Source organism: Poromitra crassiceps (assembly GCF_964638095.1).
Source record: "Poromitra crassiceps genome assembly, chromosome: 3".
Taxonomy (NCBI): Eukaryota; Metazoa; Chordata; class Actinopteri; order Beryciformes; family Melamphaidae; genus Poromitra; species Poromitra crassiceps.
Genome location: NC_139625.1, coordinates 78,491,190 through 78,504,719, shown reverse-complemented (window position 1 = coordinate 78,504,719; position 13,530 = coordinate 78,491,190).

Sequence of the window (13,530 nt, the reverse complement as noted above, 5' to 3'; positions counted from 1 at the left end):
AGAAAGAAAAGGAAGACAACTAAAATAAGAACTAAGGAGAGATAGAAGGGACTTTTAACAGGTTATGCACAGAAACAAGGTGGAACATGTAAGCCTATATAGGAGGAATCAGCGTGACATCACAACCTGGAGATGCGGAACCCCGCAGAAGTTAATGGTATGAGTTGTGCCAAACAAAACTATAGGCCTACATCACATCGCTTATATTTTTTACATTCTGAGTGAGAGCAGAAGTAGCTCAAGAGTCTGTTGTGTAATATATGTAGCCTATGTTGTGTTAAAGTTGTGTGAACTGTTGCAGTTTTTAAAATGAAGTGAATTTAGTAAACAGCACAGCCGGCTAGCGTGAGACACTCAAGGCTGTCTCCATTAAAGTTATCCGTTTCCCCCCTGTGACGCCGTTTGTTTACCAAAATGCTGATCGGCTGATCCCTCGTATAGCTGGACGGTGTGTCATGTGGGGGACTGCCCCCTAGTCCGATACCTCACGAGTCCGATACCTCACGAGTCCGACACCTCATGGTTTTGGGTTAGGGTCTGGGGGAGGTTAGGTTTAGGCGTGGGGGTGGGAGAGGTTAGGTTTTGGGTTAGGGTCTGGGGGAGGTTAGGTTTAGGCGTGGGGGTGGGAGAGGTTAGGTTTTGGGTTAGGGTCTGGGGGAAGTTAGCCTCTTTTTTCGGACTCGTGAGGTGTCGGACTCGTGAGGTATCGGACTCGTGCCATGGCACCGTCATGTGTTTATATTATAGTATACTTTTATACTAGCCTGGGTAAACCCAGCCTTCAACGTGACGTCACAGGCTATGCCTGTAGCGTAAGTTTCTTTGTGACTGATAGCACATAGAGGTCACGTGGAGGCTGGGTTACCAGGCTACTTTTATACTACTATACTTCTCTAACTATTACATTGGTCTGCACAGCCCAAGACAGATTTATTCTCATATTTCTTTCAAAAAAGTGACACAATACACCATTTAACTCTGAAGGTAGAACCGCCCCACTTCGTGTCTCGTCCTAGATAATTCTAGCTAGCTTGACGCTGCTACAGCAGGCGCAGTCAGCTAGCGATCTGTAACTAACAGTTAGCAGCTAGCACTAGCAGCGATGCTAATGCTAGCCAGAACTCTTGTCTGCTGCTGTTGAATGTAGCTTTGTCTCCCGTGTACAAAACCACCATCTGACACATTTTAATCCCATTTGTTTATGTGACTCTCTTCATGCTTTAGCAAGCCAGCTAGCAAGCTGCAGGCTACAGGTAGCACTGTCTGAGGCTGGTCAGCAAACTGAGTCCTGCCCTGTCTGGTTGGGGGACTGTGGATGCATGTCCCAACTCACAGCGTGTATAAGTGCCACGGCCGACCAATGGTGGAACTTCATTACTCACTGACAGTCGGTGCCGCGTCTATATGCCGATAGCCCACAAGCAGAACCAGATGTGTCGGTGGACCGGCTGGAGCTCCAGCCCTAACCCCTAACCCTACCAGGCTGTTGGCATTGTGGGCTGTCGGCACTGCGGGTGGTTGGCATAGCGAGTGGACCACCCTCATGGTGCATGGCTTTCTGGGTTCTAGAGCTGGCTGCCATGCCGTCCAGCTAAAAAAAAATTAGAAAGGAGGAAATACCACAGATTATGAAAATGAGATTAAAAAAACTGGTTTAGAACAAAATCTCACCTGAAGTTCTTTCAGTTCATGCTGCCTTTTCCTTTCTAAATGATGGCTAGGTGATTTAAACAAGACTAGGCAAGCGTAGTTAAGCCAGACCCGGACTGCTCAACACTCACACACGTGTGTTTCCACAATCAGTCAGTCAGTCTATCAGACAGTCTGTATGTCTGTCAGTCTGTCTGTCTGTCGGTCTGTTTTGTCAGTCAACCCCATGAAACCTTTTTTTTTTGCCAGCCCATTGCAGGTCCGGCAAAAAGGCATTAAGTAGCCTGCGTGGTTTAATGAAGCATTAAAGTGACTCGCTGGGGGATATGCCAAAAACCCACAAATCTTTCAGAATAAAACACTCAGAAAGTGCTGTCTGTATTTCTCCCAGGTTCCAGATGTCAGGTAGTTTGTTCTAACAGTGGGATGACACGGGATGTGATGGATTTAGATAGATGAGCGGACCTGAAGATTACACTAATGCAGTCCAAATCCCGCACCCGGATTAACCACTCCATTCACAGAGGCAGCAGGGAGTTTAGCCTACTTTGCTCTGTCCGCAGCTGGGACTGTCCAGCCTACCTTCAGCTGGAGGTTGAGCTTAGCAGACAGACAGACAGACAGACAGACAGGCAGACATGAGTGCTTCTGAAACTTTTTGAACCAAGTACCACCTCTGATCAAAACAAACCATCCAAGTACCACTGGTACCTGTCCCACAGTTTGAGAACCACTGGCCTAGACCAATCATACATACATTACTGTCCTAAACTAATAGAGTACTGCAGGAATGAGTCCGGAAAACGTAAGGGTTGTGCAACAACCCAGGTTTTACGAGTGAAAGCGAGAGCTCTCACTAATGCTTTAGCACGCATAGTGCACAGACTTGAATGCTCTTACCTTTTATTCCATAAAAGTGAACCTTTCGAACCACCCAGGTGACGTGACGGTGACGTGGAACACCTCAGCCGCACCTGAAGGCATCACCTGGCTGATCCCTGTCTGTGATTGGATGCGACCGTCAGCCATTTTGTGAGCACCCCGCCAGACAGGGAAAACCCCACTCCAAGCATTCAACATTGAGCCAAGTACAGTATATACCCGGACAGCAAGGCTGGATAGTGAGAGCTCTCACTGGGTTGCTGCATAACCCTTACGTTTTACTTCGCTTCAGCTCGAGCTCTCACTAATGCTACCTACAACCGTCCTTGCTCCAACGAAGCACCGCAGTGTGACCTTGCGACCTCCGTCATGGCATAGCGCACGGGAACCCAGTAGGTTTAACGGAGCGGGCCATGAGGCATCCAACTCATGGAGGCTGATAAGACGGCGTGAGCGAACGTCGTGCCTACCACGTCCAGGCTATAATACCTCACGAAGGTGTGGTGGATTGACCATGATGCCACAGCACACATGTCCTCTACCATTACACCGCGCAATAGCGCCCAAGATGAAGCAACACCTCGTGTAGAGTGAGCTTTAATGCCCTCCGGTGGAATCTTTCCAGCGGCAGAGTAGGACAGAGTAATGGCCTCCACTATCCAGTGTGACAAGCGCTCCTTGGACAGAGGCTTACCTAAAGCCTGAGCTCCATGGCATACCAAGAGCTGGTTAGAAGTGCGCATCATGCGCATCCTATTCACATATGCTAGGAGCGCCCGTACGGGGCAAGGCGCCTGGAGTCTCCTCTCCTCCGTCAGATCCGAGGAAGGAGGGTTACATGCTACCAGATCTATGGCCATGGACCTGAAGCCAGCCCTAATGTTCTTGGGCTGGTAAGCAGAGTTAGGGCGAAGCGTGACCCTGCGCCCATCATCGGAGAACGCCATTCATGGCTGTTGCACCGACAGGGCAATCAAGTCACCAACTCTCAAGACAAAGACAAAGCTAACAGCAATTCTTTAGCGAAGGTGTTTCAGACTGATTGTGTCAATCGGTTCGCAGGGAGGTCCCGAGAGACCCTCCAACACCGTAACCAAGTCCCACTTAGGGAAGACACTCCTCGTCTGGGGCGAAGCTTGCGGACGCCCTTCATAAAGCGAGAAAGGTTTCCCACTGTCTTGCCCTTGATCTCCATGTGGCAGGCAGAGATTGTGGCCACGTAACCTTGAGGGACTGTGGCGACTGGCCCGCTTCGTACAGGCCTTGGAGGAAGCAGAGAATGGGCTGTATGCCACAATTCACTGGGTCCAGGTCCCTTTCTGCACACCAGTGCGCGAAGGACCGCCACTTGTAAGCATACAGAGCGCGAGTGGAGCTAGCTCTAGCGTTCTGTATGGTCTGTACCACGTTCACAGGTAGACCCTGGGCTAGCAGTCGTTCCCGTTCCGGAACCAAGCCGCCAACTTCCACTTGCGTGGGGATGGGTGGAGAATCTCTCAGGGTAGAAGTTGTTTGCTATCCACAGGCTGTGTGATTAGCTCTTGGTGCCTTCCCAGCTGGGTCAGGTTACTACGCGTAGCTGCTACCATTGCATAGGCACGGATAGCTGCCTTGCTAGGTCAGCTCAGCCCCCCACCTGCATGGATGGGGTCGAACAAGGCAGACGAATGGCCGTGTGTGCCAGAGCAATGTCGAACGATGACCAACACGCTCTGTGTGTGTTCTGCCTGGGGGCCGGACACGCTAGGATAGCTGATGTGCGGTGAGCGTTCTGGTGCAAACTGGCTGCCGTGCATTAGGTGGGTGCTACACATTGGTAGGGATTGAGTGGAGCCCCCCCCCCCCCATCTGATAAGATTGTTGCTTTTAGATGTTTTATTACAGAAAGTGTATGAAACGCATGGCCAAAACAGTCATACTTACATCCTGCCATTGTGTTACTTATGGATGGAATTATAGTGAAAATAAATGGTTCTTCTTTTTGCTGGGCAAGCCCCTCAAATACCCCACTTTGAAAACCACTGATGTAAACTTACGGGTGCCCTGAAAAGTGCTATACAAATCGAATCAATTAGTATTCAATTAATTGTTTCCATGTTGTGCTCTTAATCAGTTTGTGAAGGAATTGGTTCATACTTCTGTCCTGCAGACAGGAGCAGTGGAGTGGATGAGCGATGATACTTTTCATACGATGACTTCAGGGGAGGTCGGGTTTCTGCAGGCTCTGGTTTCATCATGGCAGCCTCTGAGCTGACCTGGGTAACAGTGATGTAACTACAGTAACAGCCACTGGAAACAACCCAGTCACTTCACTTGATTACTGCAAGAGAACGCCGGTGTCAGACGAAAAACATCTCCGTCAACTACAGTACAGTATTTGTCAAAACCAGAGTTACAAGGTGCTTCACAACTGGGAACAGGTGGAAGGAATAAAACATAACGTTGGTGAACAAAAGGTCAACTGTAAAGTAGCCTACTGTAAAAAGATACAGTAAAACTGATTGGGATTATCACCATGTTCTGACCTCTTTACATCTGACAGCAGGGGGGAAAAAATTTTTTTTTGGGACTGAAGCTTTTGATAGCTGTAATTTTGTGCTGATATTGTGACCGGTGGCCAAAACAGGTAGTTACTAAGTGGAGAGCCAAACCAAACCATCAGACACGACACAAAAGTCCTAGGATCTTTTAGGCTAAAATAAGAGTTAAAATACTAAATTAAATTCACTAAAAGGAGCTAAGCCCAGATACCCCACAAGTCTGTTATGGTGGAGTTCATGAAGTCCAGTGCCCATGAAGTCCCACGCCACCATGCGCTCCCTCTGCCACTGCCTCCATTGCCACCCAGGAACTCCCGGCCAGGCCGACATCCGCTCACCGCTGGAGTCTCTCCTCGCCGCCCAAGTTTAGCCTCGACCCGTCAGCTGCAATCAGTACCATAGATACTTGGAAATTGGTCCGGCCCCTCCTCGACCGGTGTCCATTCGGGTCTTCAGGCAATCAGCTGTAGAGGTGTAGCAGCAGTGTAGCAGCAGCATAGCATTGGCAGCGTGGTCCTTCACCTGCCTGCATCAGCAGAGCATCTGTGAAAGAGGCTACATGAGTCACATACTGTAGCTCTTGGTTGCATGTCTCTCTCCCATGGCAGCTGTTTGAAACTTGACATCCTCACAGGCCTTAAGAAACAAACTGTTCCTGCTTCTTGGTTGTCCATTGGCTCCTTAGTACCACACCCCCACTCCTGCTCCAGGTGTCTCTCAATCAGAGATAAAGTCAATTGATGCAAAATAAACAACACATCTAAATTGATAAGAATAAATGCAATATCTAATAATAAATGACACATCTAAATAAAGAATATCACACATCAACTCTGCCATGTGACAATATTCATGGCAAAAAACCCCAAATCAAATAAATGTACATTTTCTTGTGCCTCAGGACTAACTGTGACGGAGTGAATGTCTCCTACAGGCCAGTAGGGGGCAGATAGACACTGACTGTGAGGGACAGGGAGTGACCAATCACCTTATAATGTAATACTACTACTACTACTACTACTACTACTAATAATAATAATAATAATAATAATAATAATTATTATTATAATGATAATTATTATTAATAATAATACTATATTTTATTTGTAGCACTTTTCATACACAGCATGCAAGTGCTTTACATCAATGGCAGATGCATAAACAGATAAAAAGACAAAACATGCTTTACATTTAATACAGGAAAAGAGACATTGATATTTCCTCGATCCAACGTCCGCCTCTCTCTCTCTCTGACTCCCTCTCTCCCTCTCTCTCTCCCCCTCCCTCTCTCTCTCTCTGACTCCCTCTCTCCCTCTCTCTCCCCCCCTCCCTCTCTCTCTCTCTGACTCCCTCTCTCCCTCTCTCTCCGCCCCTCCCTCTCTCTCTCTCCTGCTTTGGTGTCAGACTGATGTTTCTGGACTTTGACCCTTAAGTTATGAGGGATTGGGCCCACCCTCAGATCAAATCAACACAGAAACGCAGATCTGAGGAAGGCGAATAAGCAGCGTCTCTCTGTGACTTGATCTGGATGTGAATTCACCAGGAAAACATTTCCCAAGGTAACATGACTGGTTGATGGTCACTAGGATTGTATGTTATAACTGTGACTTCTGCAAGGCGAGGTGCTAAAGTCTCTCAAATTATGACCCTGCTGTTTGCAGATGGCGTTCATAGTGCCATATCCAACCTTTGCTCTCACTGCATGTGGCCAAAAAGAACGTTTTATTTGTGACTTTTAGTGGAAAGCTGATCAACTGTTTCTCAATTCACTGCATCTCAATTAATCTCAATTCACTGCATTGGTGATATTATGCAAGAAGCAGTGTTATGAGTAACAAGTTATGTAATATAACGCATTACAGCCAAGTATTATCTGAGTAACAAAGTGATGAGTTAGTGTTTTAAATCAATAGTTACTTTTGTATGTACAGTACTGTAATAATATTACGGTCCCAATGATTCAAAGGGCAAATGAAATATCCTCTTGTCTTCTTACTCAGATGCTGCTGTCAAATTTTTTCTTGAACTAGTACAGTAGTTCAATATAGCGCTCATCATTTTTAAATTGTTTAAAAGCCTGAAAGGTCTGGTTAAGCCGACCTTAAATAAAGTTTTGACGTTTTGTTTTGTGATATAAAGAACTTTTACAGTTGAACATTCCCTTTTGTGAATAGTGCAGTTTGAATGTGCCCTAATAAAGTAAGTAGCTAACAAATGGCTAACTGTCAAAACTTTAACTGCAATATTTTGTCACACAGTAACACCTCATCACATCTGAAAGTGTGGGTTGGTTGTGAAGCTGAAGAAATGCATGTATACTGTGTGAACGGGGTGATAAGGTCAGACAATAGAACCCATATTGGTAACACTTTATAATATCGTTCAGTCGTAAGTAATTTACAAGCCTTTAGTTAATGATGAACTAATCACTTACAAAACATGAATATACATTTGTAGATGATTAATACATGTTATGTTAACATAATGTGTTGTAAGTCATCTATAAACTTTTAGTAAATCAAGTGTTCCTCACCTGTTATAAATGATGTGTAAATCATTTACAATTAATTTACAAGGCTTTCTGCATCCCCTAATCTAAAGTGTAAACCATTCATCACACATAAATATGTTACATACAAAGGGGTAGCTCTGTCAAAATTGAAGCCAATGTGGACGTGCACTTAAACCTGCATACTTTCGAATGGCCTGCAGGGGGCGACCCATTGGTCTGTGGACTGTTTTTTGATGCCTCACGTATGGCATTTTGGCCATTGCCATCTTGGATCTCGACACAAGTCCAGGGGTTTCCCACAGAGCACGGCCTGCTATTGGTCTATGATCGGCGAGCTGTGTGATCAGTGGACAAGCGACCTGTCAATCAACTTTTCTGAAACTAGTGATTGAGACCATAAACCATGGACTGTATATAATATCTGGACTACCTGAGCTATATGTTTTTGACACGGCAAAATGAAGCTCACTTCCCGATATTGTTTGATTTCGTTTGATTGGATGAATGGATTTTCCTGGTGCATTGTGGGAAATCTGTTCAAACCTGGAGCCGGGAAAACAGGAAGGGGCGTGAGCGTGGACGGCTCTCTGAAAAATGTCCTCCTAGCCACGGCATCCATCTTGTTCAAGTTGTTTTCCCCGCTAGCCGTTAGCTTGGCTAACAAATGTTGCTAACGTTAGTTGCTATTGCTAGCCTTGCTCCATTGCTCTCACAGTGAATACAGTAGCCCGAAGAAAAACCAGAGTATTATTTCCTCCAGACCTCGCGCGGCGTCACCAGCCTGCCGCTTGCATCTTCCTATCTTCCACAAAATCGAGGTAATCTTATTTTCTAACGTAACGCTAATTGCATAGCATGACATTAACGCTAGCTACATATCCATTTGTCATTACAGGAGGACTAAGGTTAGACTAGAGTAGCATAAGTTATACAACGTTAAACAGTATTGCATCCTGCACAGATTTGGATGTAGACAGAAAACAAACGCAGTTCTGTTTACCTAGGTTACCTCTTTGAGATGAGGCAGACTCAGAGCATACTCATCTACCAGCTATAGCGTTATATATCTAGCTAACGTTAGATCAACTATCAATCAATGAGGGGGAACAAGGGGGTTAAACTCCTCTGGATAGGGTCATCCCTATGTTCCCCGGGTCCTATGTTCCCCGGGTCCTATGTTCCCCGTTTTTGTGGGACCGGGGAACATAGAACCCTTTCTATGAAAAAGGGTCCTATGTTCCCCGCTTTTCCCAAATAGGGTCTTATGTTCCCCGCTATGCGAGCAGGCTGCTCGCGCATCCATTCGACCACTGCTTCAGCCTGATGCGCTGAAAAAATAAGTCTGAAGTTTATTGCACAGGCCATGAGAACTGATTTGAAAAATACTCTTTCCATAAGGACACTGTGAAACGCGCCTTGCAGACAGCGGGAGCAGACTCGTTCCCTTATTTAGGCTACTAGGACTAGTTGAGTGAATAAAGTGGATTATAGTAGCAAAACGAAAGAGGAGTTTTTTTAATGGGTGGGGGATATGGGGAAACGAAACCTACTCCTCATCTATATATTACGTGTCAGCGCCCAGCATACGTGACGCCAGAAAAACAATGGCTGCAAAGTTAATGACTGGAGATCGAGGAGGAAAAGTTTTAATGCAAATGTTACGGAGAGTGTTGTCTGCGCCCATATGCATTGATTGAATCACGCGATCATATGAGGTAGGCTGTTTTTGGCATTTCGGGAGAAACATCGGACCAGGGAACATAGCGGGGAACATAGGACCCTATTTGGGAAAAGCGGGGAACATAGGACCCTTTTTCATAGAAAGGGTTCTATGTTCCCCGGTCCCACAAAAACGGGGAACATAGGACCCGGGGAATATAGGACCCGGGGAACATAGGTACGCTCCCCTCTGGATAGTTTATCCACCTCTGCATTTACAGTATTTACCAATCGCACGTAGTGTTGGGTAAGCAAACGTTAACGTTATACAGTGATTAACAGTGTCATTCGTTTCTTCCAGGGGTAGCCGCCGTCCAGTACCAGTGATGGGACACACAACAGGGGATCATGATTTGTGAAGATCAAAGCTATAATATTCTGTTCTCCTGAGATTAACGCTAGGGTTATGTTACTGCTGATCAGTTGTTTCAACATAGGATATTGCAATAACACACAAGCCAAATGCTGACATGAGAGATTTGCTTTGAACAAGTTGTAGCTAGTATCTGCCAGTGACCGGAGAATATTGTTATATTTGCTTGTTTTAATGCTTTTGTCAATAAACATTGTCAACAAAGATAGCCTTGTTGTATATTATCATGTATAAAGATTGTTGATGTCGAGTGAACACAAACTACGAACCGAAGATTGGACCAGAGGACATGACGACGGAGAAACTTAACCGACCAGCAGTCTGCTTCAATCAATGAATGCTTTATATTTATTGAAATTAAATATGGTGATATCTGGTGGTCTGAAATTACTCTCTCTAGCTAGGGTAACTGACTTATATTGTCATATTATTGTAACGTCTGAATACAGACTGCATTATGCTACACCATGCAAATATATTTCGATATAATTCAAACAATTAGCTCACCATACCATGGTGGGCTGGACTGTATGTATTGCTGTGAAAAAGTTACATTTGATTGTTTCAAGTGTTACACGTTATATTTTTAACTGAGCTTTGCGGAATTACCTCAACACAATTGTGTATCAGCTTTAAATGTCCAATATATACAGCATTAAACAAACGACCAGCAGCATTCAAATGTGCAAAAACATTATATTTATTGAAATGTGGTGATCATGTCACAAGTCACATTACGTTATGCCCAAATGGTCTACTGCCCAGAAGCGTCACTTTACATGTTTGGTAGGGAATTATTTTCATTATGTTAAACCAGCATTTATCTTCCATAGTGCATTAAATCATAATCACAATGCTATGAAGACATTAGCTGATCACCACAGAGCTGCAGACCAGTTTATCAGATAATTTCGCCGTAAAATATTGTAACGAAGTGGGTATTCGTCCAAGGAACTGGAGACTTGAAGTTGGTACAGGCTTTTTATTCTTGTCTTCACAATACACGCTCCTAGCAGCTAGCTTCGCTGCTAGCTCTACAACCACCCGGTCAGCTCCCTCGCATAGCCTGACTGACCTCCGCCCCGGCCGCTGGTCACATATATCCCCTTCCCCCTAGGAACACACCCACACACATTAGTTCCTAGCTGCAGTTGAGACACTTCTATTGCACATCACATTACAGGTAATACTTGTGTAGCCAGGCTAACTTAGAGGGCTGGCCCATGTTGTAGTCAGGTTCCCTCCCTAGTGATTTACACCCATCCAGGCCCAGGTGCTGCTACTTACATAATTAGGTGCACCTCAATAAATACTGTCTTGTGGGGCTGAGCTGGCCTTATCCCACACTCTTTGGTTTTCCCTGGAAATGGTTGCTTGGTTGCTGCCACTTTATGTGAGTAAGATTGTATGTTGGTTGACTTGTATGCAGTACTTCCTGGTTATTGCCACTCTGCTACTAACATACATGACTGTTTGTAGGCAGGAGGGAAGATACAGCCTAGAGCTTTCACCCCAGCTTTAGAAGCAAAGTGGAAACCAAGAGGTTTATTGGTTGGAGCGTGTTTGCTGGCACTTATGTGAGTGATTTGGCATGTTGAGCCATTTATGTTCAATTATCTTTATTTCCACTGTTACTGTCTAACATGACTGTTTGTAGGCAGGAGTGAACATGCGGCCTAGAACCTTCATCACAGCTTGAGAATCCCAAGAGCTTTATTCTCTATGTGAAGGTAAAATGTTCAGTGTTCATAGAGGTATTTGTCACATAACATATAGATAGATGTATTAATACTTGTGTTTTGCCTGTCTCTTTACAGTAGCGACCAGCTGCTGTTTTGCCCTTTCTTTATTGTTTTATTTATTCTGTTGTACTATTTCACTTTCTGTTATACCACTGCCTGTTTTTAATTGTTACGTTCTGACTGCAGGTTGTCCCGGCCAGGAGTGGAGAAATTGTCCCATTGAGAGGGGCTGAGTGTGCGAATCCCCGTGTTCCTAGTTATCTGTGGGTTTGTGTTTTTGGTTTGCTGTGCTGTTTGTAGTGTATCCCCACCTAGTCTTAATTTGGGATCGCATTTGAGCTTTTAGCTCCCTCTCTGGGGACTCTTAACCCCTCCTCCTGGTCGTTGAGCAGCTCCCATTTTAGAACTATCTAAATGTGTTTGTAATTTATAAACAACCAGCCTTTTCCATGTTAATCTTTTAGCTTGGACTTTGTGCATTTAATAAATATGTACCCTTGTTATACTTGGAACATCTTGCCTCTGCTCTTCATTTAAGGGTAAAACTGAACTTTGGTTTAACTCTTTGGGTGAAATTCCCAAGGTGGCGTTGTCAAATTATGTAACTGGCTTCTTTGCATGGTTACAATCTGGCGTTTGTCGGCAGGATCCCTTTTTCTGAGCAGAGACGGGTTTTCCAAGTTTGGTGTTATTAAGGCAGTTGGTTTGTTTTTTCTCTATTCTTCTTTTTAAACTTAAAGGCAAAACAGCAGTTGGCGTGACGGCCGACGTGGTGGTGTGTTGAACCACTGGTGACCTACAGAACTTCAGGGGGCTCAACGCTTGTTACAGCGGACCTTGAGCTCTTGTAGGAATGGAGGCGGAACTGAAAGACTTGAGAGACTTGGTGCAGCAGCTCAGAATGGAGAACGAGCGCCTTGTGATGGACCAGGGATCCTCTCCCTTACTCTCACCTGCAGGGACGTCTTCCACCAGTAACATTGACCCACCTGGGCTCTCTGCAGGCAGCAGTGTGCCCCCAGAACGGTTCCTATTCATACCAAGAGAGAGGAAGTGTCCAATTTTCCGGGGTAGTGTGGGGATAGGCATCACTGAGTGGGTTGAGGAGGTCCGGGCTAGCCTGCGGGCCAGACCTTTAGCCACTGTGGAACAGGCATATTTTATTTATGATCATTTGGAAGGGGAGGCTAAAAATGAGATCAAGTACAGACCCAGGGTGGAAAGGGAAGATCCTGAAAAGATTTTAACTGTTCTCCGAGAATTGTATGGGTGTTGCCAGTCCTATGTGGCCTTACAAGAAGATTTCTTCTCAAGGAAGCAGTTGGAGGGAGAGTCACTCCAAGAATTTTCCCATGCATTGTTTTGCTTAATGGAGAAAGTTGTGAAGGCTGCTTTGGGGGGGGTTCCCAACTCGGCTCTATTGCTTAGAGATCAGTTTGTTGAACATGTCAGGGACCCAACTCTACGTAGGACCCTGAAGCAAGTTGTCCGGGCTAGTCCTAATTCAACCCTGCTGGATATTCGTAGTGAAGCCATTAGGTGGGAGAGAGAGGGTAGCGCTTCAGCTACTAGAACTAGGAGCTGTTCTGTCCCCTCTCTTTGTGCTATGCAAAATTCGAGACCCTTGGTAGGCCCTAGTTTATCAAGTGATAGTAACACATTGGAGGAACTGAAGGAGATGATGATGAAGCAGCAACAACAGCTAAATCAACTATCTCAGCACATTTACCATCTACAGAACCCCCCTAAGCGGCCTCGTCCAAACCCCAGTGGCCCAATAATATGTAGACGCTGTCAGCAGCCCGGCCATTTTGCTAGTCAGTGTGACAACGAAAGGGTTGTTGCCCATGTCCAACAAGCTCCTGTCTCTAGCTCCCAAACACAAACTGGTAAATATGGTGGCTTCTCACAACAGGAAACTGGACATAGGCGGCATGGCAGCTATCCCCAGAATCAATTCAGACCAGCCTCCACAGCTCCAGGCTCAGCCCAGAGCAATAGCCTCTACAGGCAGACTTTAGCTGCTAGCAGTTATGGCCAGGGACTTTCTAGTAGGGCCCAGACTCAACCTCTCTCACAGCCAGCTAGCTCGTCACAGCAGAGCCGTTACGC